General features: G+C 39.2%; 1 long non-coding RNA gene across 3 annotated transcripts in view; it reads right to left on the bottom strand.

The window, feature by feature from the left end:
- The window catches only part of LOC124994355 (uncharacterized), a 60410-nt gene that overhangs the window by 2832 nt on the left and 46415 nt on the right, over positions 1-11163 (bottom strand). For all 3 annotated transcript variants that reach the window (XR_007110469.1, XR_007110467.1, XR_007110468.1), the window contains one exon: positions 7758-7984. This is a non-coding gene — a long non-coding RNA (uncharacterized LOC124994355). The remainder of the gene's footprint in view (positions 1-7757; positions 7985-11163) is intronic.

Here is an 11163-nt window from a genome sequence, read left to right as displayed (position 1 = left end):
ATGTGGTCCTAGGAGGCAGGATGTAAGAATAGGACCCTGGAGTTGTGTCACTCTGGCTAGATGGCAACGAGGATCCCATCTCGGGCGGTAGGGGAAGAGAGATTGCTGGTCCCTGACAGTTGGTAGCAATGTGATTACTAAGATTTTCACCAGTGATACGGGGAGGCAAGATATGGGTGAAATGTAATGTACTGACTAGCGTAGTGCCCTGGGGGTGGACAGGTACAGAGAAACATGACAATAAGCACTTGATCATGACTCTGAGGTACAGGAGGGTGCCTTGTGTTTGTTTTTAATTTGCCCCAAATCAACTCTGCATTGGATTCCCAAGGCCAAGGTCTATGGTGCGATTGAAGGGATGCTGCACCCTCCAGAACGCTCTGGAAGAGAGAGCAGAAGCATTCCGGGCTCGTTCTCACTGACCTTTTGCACACACAGGCATTTTTCCCTGCTGTTTTGTTAGGATAGTTTCTACTGCAAATATCAGAAACCAGTTCAAAATGGATTAAACAACAGAGTTCTTATGTAACTAGATATCAGGGTTGGTTGATCCCTCTGTGACTCAGTCAAGAACCAGGTCATGTATAACTAAAAAGAACTTAAAAAAAAAAAAGAAGAAGAAGAAGAACCAGGTCATCCGTGATCCTGCTCTACTCTCAAGAATGTTCTGGCTTTACCCTTGGCCAACTTCCTCATCATCACAGGATGAGGTGCCACAGTCTAGGTATTTTATACTGCAAAAAAGAAGTTTCTTCATCTGAAAAAACAAACTTAAGTTCAGTCTTTTTAAACATTTTTTTATTGTTTAAAATTTCAAACAAAAGTAGAGAGAATAGGACATCGTGTACCCTAAATCATGAAGTTGGGGTAGTATGTTTAACAGTGAAGTGTAGTTAAAAGATCGTAAGGCAATAAAATTTAACTTTGAATTTGTAGCTCATCTTTTTTTTTTTTAAAAGTGTTTGCACTCTTGCTTTTTCACATTCCTCAACAGCGCTGAAGAAAAAACTAGCCGTACTCAGCAGACAGTAATTTCTCTGTCTTAGCCTCCTGGCCAATCTGAAATTCTTCTCTGAACTGGTAAATGCCAAAATATGACTGCATACGGAAGAATTTTTTTTCTTTTAAAAATTCAGTATTGAACTGTGGAGGTAGCTCAGCTGGTAGAGTGCTTGCCTAGCATGCACAAGGCCCTGGGTTCAATCCCCAGCAGTATCCAAAAAAAAAAAAAAAAAAAATTAATATTTATTTAACAACAATTTTTTTTTGTACTAGAATTGAACTCAGAGGTGCTTAGTCTCCGAGCCACATCCCCAGCCCTTTTTATTTTTTAGTTAAATTGCTGAGGTTGGCTTTGAACTCACAATCCTCCTGCCTCAGCCTCTTGAGTTGCTGGAATTACAGGCATGCACCACTGTACCCAGCCTACAATGATCTTTTGAAGTAGGAGCTATCAAGTCCAAAATCAACCAGTCTCATTCACATTTTTCAAATTTAACCACCAAGGTAATGAAAGTTGGACAGCAGCATCCCACAAGCAACATTTTTTATCATTAGAACTTTGATTGATTTTATTTATTATTTATTTTTAAGTTTTTTTGCTGAGGCAAGCATAGAAAGCAAGTTTTATTTAAAGGATAGAACATAGACAGACTTCTTTGCAAAGAAGGGGACCCAGAACTGGGTGTCCCCTTTGATCGAGTTTAATGAGCAATACATTGAAAAAGTTGGAGTGGGACAAATAGAATGTGAGGTCTAGAATGTGAAGCATATTGAAAGATAAAAATTGGTAGTAGAGTGGGCTGGGGAGATAGCTCAGTTGGTTGAGTGCTTGCCTCGCAGGCAGAAGGCCCTGGGTTCAATGCCCAGCACCAAAAAACAAAACAAAACAAAAAAATTGGTAGTAGAGTCAGACAGTGAAGATATTTCTCTGTAATTCAGCAAGGGAAATAAAAAGAAGACTACATTTAAAAAATGCAACACTTTCCAATCAATGATGTGCCCAGGTCCATGCAATTTAAAGGTTACTTGTTGAAAATAATATATAGAGGCAGTCTTGAATAATAAATCTGAGATTATTATTTTAGCCCATTTTTTAAAATGAGCAATTTCTATTACAAAGTCCAGTATATTCCACAACCAGTATTTGAGTGTTCAAGCTAGTTTCAGGAAGATTAGATTCTGAGTGTGTTAATAGTTTCTGCGCCAACCATCTGTCCTGTCAGATAGCATCCTTTGATATCCAGTAACCCTGTCCATTGTAATAAAGCACATTATATAATTTTTTTCCTCAGTTAAAATAAAGAAATTTCAAAAAATAAATAAATAAATAAATTTCTAGAAAGACATTATTTAACTTTTGGGGGTTTTTTTGTAAACAATTTGGAAGAGTTTTGAATTTCTCACATAGATATAATTTCAAATAATCATTACTCAATTAAAAATCAAACTAATACTGTTTTCTGAGATTTTTTTCTTTTTTTCTTTCTTTTAGTGGTGTATTATAATTACACATAATAGTGAGATTCATTATGCTGTATTTGTGCATGTGTATAACATTTTTGGAGCAATCTCATTCCCCAGTACCTTCCCTTCTCTTTCCTCCTCTCTCCCCCATACACTTCCTTTCCTTCACTGATTTCTCTTCTATTATTATTATTTTAATTAGTGCATTATAATTTTATATAAAATCAGGATTCATGGTGGTATATACATACATGGACACAACATAGTTTGGTAGATTTCCTTCCTCAGCACTTCCCCACCCCGCCACCACCTCCTCCCCCTCTCTCGATTACCTTCCTTTACTCTATTGATTTCCCTTTTACCTTCATGAAATCCCTTTATTTTCTCTCTCTCTCTCTCTCTCTCTCTCTCTCTCTCTCTCTCTCTCTCTCTGTCTAGCTTCCACATATGAGAGAAAAACATTTGACCCTAGACATTCCAAGTCTGGTTTATTTCACTTAGCATGATGGCCTCCAGTTCCATTCATTTACTGGCAAATGCCATAATTTCATTCTTCATTGCTGAGTAATATTCCATTGTGTATATATACCATATTTTCTTTATTCATTCATCTGTTGACGGGCACCTGGGCTGGTTATCTCACTTCACTGTTGTGAATTGTGCTGCTGTAAACATCAGTGTGCACTTATGACTACAATATGGAGATTATTTCTTATGGATAGTGATTTCCAGAGGAAAAAAGGATGAAGATTAAGTCAGCTTTTTCCTTTATCAGGTGACATGAACATGAGAAGATTGTGGACACTATTACTACACCCCTCCACCCCCACTTTAAGAATGAGAGTGCCTCAGCATATTCAAAACGCTTTCATTCAGAACTAGGAAAAGGAATCTTCCATTGGAGTAGAAGATTCTATGAAGTCTGAGGTTACATCCATTATGTCTCATGCAGAAACCAAATAGAATGGCCAATGAACCTGATTTTTTTGTTTGTTTTCTCAGTTCATATAATTTATTGCAGTTAGCACAGGGTTACAAAATTCACCAACACACCAATAGTACAGAACTAAACAACAATAGTGAACTGAGACAGACAGACCTTGTCACCCTATGTACACGTATGACTAACACGAATGGTGTGAATCTACATCGTGCACAACCATAGAAACGAAAATTGTACCCCACTTGTGTACAATGAATCAAAATGCAGTCTGTAAAAATAAAAAAAATTAAAAATCTTTAAAAACTAACAGTATTATAGGTATCTAAACAGTATCATAAGTTATCCCCTCCTCAGGAAAATAAAACATACTATGATTGTCAAAGCTAGATGTCAGTCTAAGTTTTAGAACAAAGGAAGAACGTAAAACTAAGAAAAGGAAAAAGCAATCACCCATGAAAGAACACAAAAAGAAGATCCAAAAGAAAGTCCATTTTCTCACACATGGAATGTCCTCTATAAATTGATAAAAAATTATTTTAACATAAACTAAATTTTAAAAAACTAAAAACTCTTCAAGTAACTAAAATTGATGCTCTGAGGCCATTTTCACAGCTTTTTGTTTGTGTGCTTGCTTTAAATGCCATTACAGCCAAATTAATACACATTTGACCAAATATTTCCAAACAGTCCAGCAACACACAATGGAGTTTTCCATTCAGTATCTTAAGCACAAAAATAGGTTATGTTTACAGTAGTTAAGGTGATCAAATTTTAAACAAAAGTGATTTTTTAAAAAACGGGAAAAACAGCAAACATTTTCCATGCTACTCCCATAGCCCTTATTTGGAAGAGCAAGACAGGAAAACAAATTCACCTTGAGACTAGATTGTAATTGACTAATTTAATTATTCAGTGATTTTTATCTGTAAAGCATATAGAATAACAGATGTTACAAAGCCACAGTAAGTTTTTCTTTTTTTTCATCGTATACAACTTTCGATAAAAAATAAAAAGTGACATTTTTCAAAAGAACTCAAGTAGTAGGAAAATGTTCTGGAATTTATCTCCATCACATCTCTCACCCCTCGCCCGCATCTCCAGACTTTCAGTTCAGTTCCTCACACCTGAAGCCTCTAAGCAAGTCTCCCTAGTATTCAGCTCACAGAGTTACCTTGTGAAATGCTGAGTGGATCATGTTACCCCCGTTAAAGCTTCACTAGCCTACTGATTTCTGACTGAGAACATTTAAACTTCTAATAACTTTACAGTCGAAATTCTTATTCTATAGGATGGCATTCAAGGCTCCACAATCATGCTTGTTCTGCTCTCTCCACACTTATTTTCTGTCCTTATTCCAATTTTCCTGTAGCCTTTAACCACCTTCTTCCCCCATGATACAGACATCCTAAAAGACTTAATGGCATTATTCCTTGAACTTGCTCAAACTATTGTATGCCTAAAGATCATAGAGTCCATCCCACCTGCAAAGACGCCCCATCTCTCAACCAACTCAACTCTTTTTTTTTTTTTTTTTTTTTGGTGCTGAAGATTGAACCCAGGGACGCTTTACCTCTGAGCCACATCTCCAGCCCCATTTTTTTTTTTTTTTTTTTAATTTTGAGACAGAGACTGAGTTGCTGAGGCTGGCTTTGAACTTGCAAACCGCTGCCTCAACCTCCCAAATTGCTGGGCTGACAGGCATGCACCACTGTCTGTGGTCAATTCAACTTCCTTCTAATTCCTCTCGGTTAACCATGAACTGCTTAGCAAATCTTTCCCTCCCAGCAGCAGAGGGGACCACACCCTCCTTTGTCGTTTCACACCGGATTCTATCATTGCATTTCTCATTCTGTTTTGCAGTTATTTGTTTATATTTTGGAATCTCCCACTAGAATGGGCAATGGCCGTAGAACAAAGACTGGATTGGGACCCTCAATGTTTATTGAATTAAATTCTGAGACTCGGGGAGTTCATGACTTGCTTTGCAGAGTTCCAACCACATGAAACTGCTGGTATTTGACCTATGAAAAACCAGTAATTTCACAGGGTTCAACCAAAATACATTCGGAGAGCTAAATCTTTTTATTTATGTAAAAATTTTTCCCATAGCTTTATTGAGGTAAAATTGAAATACAATAAAATACACATATTTGAAGTATGCAATTTGATCAGTCTTGACATGTAATGTAACCAATACAGAGAACTAAATCCTGAGAAAACTTCAGATTGGTTAATGTTACTGAAATAATTATAATTTTGAATGCAAATACAAAATTTTCTCAGATTATTATAAAACTCAAATTTCCAAATAAAATTTTTTGCATGAAGAAATCAGCCTATCCCCCTGCCTCCCGCCCAGGCCCAATACCGTTTGCTATTCTAAATGGAATATTTATTACATTTATGCCTTTTAATGGAAGCATTATAATTATTGATCTGTTAGTTGGGTCTCCATCTAGTCTGTTGCCCCTCTTCATCAATAAACTAGAGAGGGCAAATCAGGGTTTGGGCTCAGCAGGGCTCTGCTTTAGTGGTGTAGACCAAGCGTTGTGGAGTTAGTCAGTTTACGTGAGAACTGCGGCTGCAGGCAGATTCCAGTGCAATTACACGTGTCCCCTCTCATTATCTTCGCTTCACTGTTCCTGAAGAGATTGTACTGAAGCACGACTCTTCATATCAGAGTGACCAGCTTTCTCCTAGGCTGAAAGTCCAACAGAAACACTCCATCTCCAATTATCCCTTAAAACTCATTCAAGAATCAAGTCAGTATAACAAAATTGATATGAGAGCTTGCGTAAGTTCTTGCAAAGACATCTCTGGTCCACTTCAAATAAGTTATTCATGAGAACAACTGGGTTCTTGGTACCATCTTAATTCTTTTTACCTATTGGCTATTTTGCTTATGGTAATATTTCCTTCTTCTCCCTAAAACTCAATTTCCTGTTTCTCATAACTCTATTGATTGGAAGCAGAATTTCTCATACTCATTTCAGCACTCAAAGTTGGCCATCATCGGGATTGTGTGCAGTTTCTCTGTGTTGAAGAGTTCTGTCTAGTCAAGTCCCCATAGTTTGAAAACTAATATAAATATATGGCTAAAAATACATGGTAAAATACATGGTATTTTCAAATACCATGTTCAAATACCATATTCAAAGCCAGCCTCAGCAACTTAGTGAGGCCCTAAGCAACCTAGTGAGATTTTACCATGTATTTTTAGCAGGCCGGGAGAGGTGGCACATGCCTGTTATCCCAGATACTCAGGAGGCTGAGGCAGGAGGATCACAAGTTCCAGGCCAGCCTCAGTAACTTAGTGAGGCCCTAAGCAACTTAGCAAGACCCTGTTTCAAAAAATAAAAAGGGGGGCTGGGGTTGTGGCTCAGTGGCAGAATGCTCACCTGGCATGTGTGAGGCACTGGGTTTGATACTCAGCCCCACATATAAATAAATAAAATAAAAGATCCACTGACAACTAAAAAATAAATAAAAAGGACTAGTGATGTTTCTCAGTGGCAAAGCACCCCTGGTTCAATCCCTGGTACAAAAAAAACAAACAAACAGAAGAATGCGGAAGCTCTGTGATGAAACCAGGACAGCTCTCCCTGGCAGCCAGGGGCTAGGGTCCTAAGCCACCAAGGCAAACGCCAACAAGTCTGCACTCTTCCCATGCCCTGGCCGTTGAGGAGGAGTGACCTCTTTCATGCTAAAGGCTGGATCTGCTCTGCTTCTGAGAGGCCTTGCTGGGGATTACTTGGGCTCAGAGAAGATAGAACCTACATTACGGAACTTACAGGCTCTGGTGGATGAGGTAGAGTGGAAAGTCGCCCCCGTGGACTCCCAGAAGACTTTCAGTTGGGACTTTGCAGATCGGTCCAGATGGCAGCCAGTCAGTTATGGAGGTGCCTTATGCCTCCTCAGAGGCCCAGCTCCCAGAGTGGCTAGAGGAGGTAGGTGACTGGGTGAAGGCTGTAAGAAAGCCCGGCTCAGTGGCACAACTGTAATCTCAGCTGAGGCAGGAGGATGGCAAGTTCAAAGCCAGCCTCAGCAACTTAGTGAGGCCCTAAGCAACCTAGTGAGATCCTGTCTCAGAATGAAAAATCAAAAGGGCTGGGGACGGAGCTTAGTGGTTAAGCACCCCTGAGTTCAATCCTCGGTTCCAAAACAAAACAAGACAACAAACCATGGGAAGCTGCAGCAGCAGAAGGGAATCTGAGACAGTCCACCACCTTCCCTGGGAGCGGGGACCTGTCTACCCAGAATCCCGAGGTGAGGGAAGCTAGGCGTTCACTGCTGGCTCCTCCTGTAGACTCTGTATATAGACTTAGTTTCTGCTCATACATGGACTCACCATTACTGGCGACCTTTCCAGTGGCATTATCATCAACATCCATGTCATCAAAGAAGCCTGAGCTACCTTCAATAAAGATCCCTGTGTCTGCACATCTTGGAAGGGCAGCTCTTGAATTCCCAGTGTTGGTGGATACAAAGGTGAGTCTCCTGTGATGTCTCACTCACTTTGGGAACTTGTGTCTTTTTCACAGTTGTCACTGGGAGAGGAGATGTCATCCAGCTGCTCTGGAAGAGAATGACAAAAGTTTTGCTATTATTTTTCTCTTTCAGTCCTCTGACCTTGCTGGGATGAGAGTCTGTAATGCCCTCTGAATAAGGTTGAAGGTGAGACTGAGGTACCAAAACTTTCCACCAGTGGACTCTGTCTCCATGGACTTCATTATCCATCATTTATTTGCTGGATTGATGTGATCTTTATCAGTTCATTGGAGTTTGATACTGTGCACTGATCGATAACTGCCACAATTAAAACTGGGGAACATTCATTCTTCTCTGCACTTGGTTCCCTTTGACGAATTTCTGTAGATGTGATTGGCAGGTTAGGGCATCATGAGTAGGAATACAGACTTATGAATTAGAACCCCATTTATTCTGGGGCAGGGGAGATAACTCAGTTGGTAGAGTGCTTGTCTTGCAAGCACAAGGCCCTGGGTTCAATCCCCAGTACGCCCCCCCCCCACACATACACACAAAGAACCCCATTTATTCTATTTATTCTTCCTCATTCCAGAAATAAAACCTGCACTCCCAACTATAAGACTTCAATAAGTACATGCCATTAGTCAAAGAAAGAGCCACTAGGCAGAAAGTGGTTCCTACAGCACAAAATCATTCCTATGACTAAAAAAATATTTCAGAGTTAATACCTGACTTGTGAATAAATAGTTTAAGTAGAATATTGCTCATTATCTGAGTCTTTAGATAATGTAAGAACTCAAAATGTCTTATTAACCTTCCTCAAAAGCATACAGAAGCACTCAAAGTTGGGTAATGATGACGAAGGAAATACAGGCTTATATTTGTTATTTACTCATAAAATTTACCCATCTTGGCCTCAAACATTATTGGCAATAATACAATAAATCACATTCATACTTTATTAAAACAGATATAGGGAAAGATAAAATCAAGTAGAAGGAGAAGGCAATAATTACAGGTTCATGAGCACTTTTATTAAATATATAATCTTTTAGTGCTTTCAATCTTCCACACAAATGTTAACTACTCACTATGGTGACTTTAGTTGCAATTTTGGTTTTAAAAGAGTGTGACTATTGCCAGGTGTGGTGGTGCATGCCTGTAATCCCAGCAGCTTGGGAGGCTGAAGCAGGAGGATCTCCAGTTGGAGACCAGCCTCAGCATTTTAGTGAGGCCACTTAGTGAGACCCTGTCTCATAATACAAAATAAAAAGGCCTAGGGATGTGACTCAGTGGTTAAGTGCCCCTGGGTTCAATCCCTAGTACCAATTAATTAATTATATTTCTTTAAATGGAAAAGAAATACAGTAATGATAATTCATTTAAAATGAGAATGAGTTCCAGGTACTACATTTCAAAATTTTTGGACTTGGTAAAAGCCACAGAGAGAATCTTTTCTGTCTCTCTCTGAGTCCCAGAGAAAGAACTCGGTGGGAGACCCAGAAGACAGAAACAAACGACATTTTCAGAAAGCCATTTCTGGTTCCCTGTTGCATCCTTCACATTCAGAAAAGATAAAACCAGCTAGCAGTCCCTTGGGAGCAGAACTGCATCGACAGAAAACAGACGGGGAGCAGCTGGCTTTCCCATCTCTAGGCTGCTGGGACCCAGGAATTCAGAGAAGGTCCAGGTGTGTTCCCAGGTAGAGTGACAGGGGTGTCTAGAGAGGACGGCACAGACAGCCAAATGATAGCTGCTTTTTCTCCTTTGGGTTGTTCAGAATCAGACATTATTTGCTCTTTTTTCCCTTTGGCAAGCTTTAACTTTAAAAAAAAAAAAATCCATTCCTCTGAAAGGCTTGAAAATATTCAATTATCTTCCAGGCATTTTCTCAAAGCAATTTCCTGTTTTATTATCAGAAATGTAAAATATGGAATGAGGATAAAGAAGGATCTCCCTGAGTTTAGGAACAGTAATACCTGCATAAAGCCCTCGCTAAAGTATTCCCCCAAAAAGCATATGCTTGGCATCTTTTATAATTTATTTTAAAAGATTGGGCTAAAATGTAAATAGCTGTTAACTTCTTTGCCATGCAATTAGGATGATAGAGAGTTCCGACTTCATTTTGAGGTTGCCTGGATTATAGGACCACGTATTTTCTTTCAATTTCGTTCTGGAATTTGTTTCTGGGTCTGTAATTTGCTCTAAGACTAATACAGGGGATGAAGGTATATAGATCAGTGACAGAGCATCGGCCAAGCATGTGTCAAGGCCCTGGGTTCAATCCCCAGCACCACAGAAGGAAGGAAGGAAGGACAGAGAGAAAGACTGACGGCATGCTGCTCTGCATGTTTATTTCTCTGTCAAATGGAAATTTAAGAGCAACTTCTTCTCCTTTGTCACAGCTGTTGCAGATTTGAGACTAGATTCTCCATTTTCATGGTCAAGAAAGAATTAGGGGGGCTGGGGTTGTGGCTCAGTGGTAGAGCACTTGCCTAGTATACGTGAGGCCCTGGGTTCAATCCCCAGCACACTGCATAAAAATAAAATAAAGAAGGTATTGTGCCCACCTACAACTAAATATATATATATATATATATATATATATATATATATATATATATTTAAAAAAAAGAAAGGAAGAAAGAATTAGGGGCTGGGGTTGTAGCTCAGTGGTAGGGTGCTTGCCTAGCATGTGTGAGGCACTGGGTTCGATCCTTAACACCACACAGAAATGAACAAATAAAATAAAATAAAGGCATGCTGTCCATCTGCAACTACAAAAAGAATTTAAAAAGAAAAAAAGAAAGAAAGAAAGAAAGAATTAGGAATGTGCCATCCCGGTTCCAGAAGGGTATGAGAGAGTCCAGGTTCTTTAACACACTCAGCACCTGGTTACAATTTCCTGCTCATCATGTTCTCTGCCACACAGCTGAAAATGGAAATAAAGGTGACAATCCTTATTTTTAGTGTTTTTTTTTTTTTCTTCTAAGCATTAAAAGAGGGCCCTAGTGCATGGGTAATGTCTTTCTGGAAAAAAGAAATTGAAAGAAAACTGAACAGTGCCTCTTATTTTTGTTTTGTTTTGTTTTGTTTGTCGTTGTAGATGAACAGAATGCCTTTATTTTATTTTATTTTATTATTTTTGTATGCAGTGCTAAGGATTGGACCCAGTGCCTCACATGTGCTAGGCAAGCACTCTGCCACCGAGCCCCTGCCCCAGCCCTGTGCCTCTTAGTTTTAATGATCACTGGCAAATTTTGTGG

The sequence above is a fragment of the Sciurus carolinensis genome, chromosome 10 (assembly GCF_902686445.1).
Source record: "Sciurus carolinensis chromosome 10, mSciCar1.2, whole genome shotgun sequence".
NCBI classification, from domain to species: domain Eukaryota; kingdom Metazoa; phylum Chordata; class Mammalia; order Rodentia; family Sciuridae; genus Sciurus; species Sciurus carolinensis.
The sequence above is the reverse complement of the archived record's forward strand: the minus strand, read 5'-3'. Positions and strand labels throughout refer to the sequence as shown.